Source organism: Anarrhichthys ocellatus, unplaced genomic scaffold (genome assembly GCF_004355925.1).
Source record: "Anarrhichthys ocellatus isolate YVR2014 unplaced genomic scaffold, GSC_Weel_1.0 scaffold155, whole genome shotgun sequence".
NCBI lineage: Eukaryota > Metazoa > Chordata > Actinopteri > Perciformes > Anarhichadidae > Anarrhichthys > Anarrhichthys ocellatus.
The window spans coordinates 152147-152749 of NW_022280185.1; positions in this window are offsets into that span (position 1 = coordinate 152147).

The following is a 603-nucleotide window of genomic DNA, read 5'->3' on the forward strand; positions in this document are numbered from 1 at the left end:
TCTCTCTCTCTCTCTCTCTCTATATATATATATATATATATGTCTCTCTCTCTCTGTCTCTCTGTCTCTGTCTCTGTCTCTCTCTCTTTGCCCCCCTAACGTCTCTCGCCCCCTGTGACGTCAGAGGGCTGCTCGGTAAACGGAGTCAGTCTCTCTCCGGTCTGAAGAGAAACGGAGGAAAAAAGAAAACGGAAGAGACCGACAACCCGTCTGTCTGTCTGTGTGTCTGACTGTGTGTGAGAGCGACAGACAGGAGTCCACAGAAGAAGAAGAAGAAGAAGGAGAGGAAGAAGGAGAGGAAGAAGGAGGAGAAGGAGAAGAAGGAGAAGGAGAAGAAGAAGAAGAAGAAGAAGAAGAAGAAGAAGAAGAAGAGGAAGTTGTTCTACTTTTCCTCTCCGTCTCGCGCTAACATGGATCGGACTAGAACTTTGCTCCTCTCCGTGTGTCTCGTGCTGCTTTCTCTTGGACTAACGGGCGCGCGGGCGGACACCGTCAAAGGTAACGGAGACGTTTGGGTTTGGGTCCGGGTTTATGGGGGGGGTTTAGAACATGGAGTTGTTTCTGTGTGTCGGCATCCAAGTTTCCAGCTGGAAAATCTCCTCC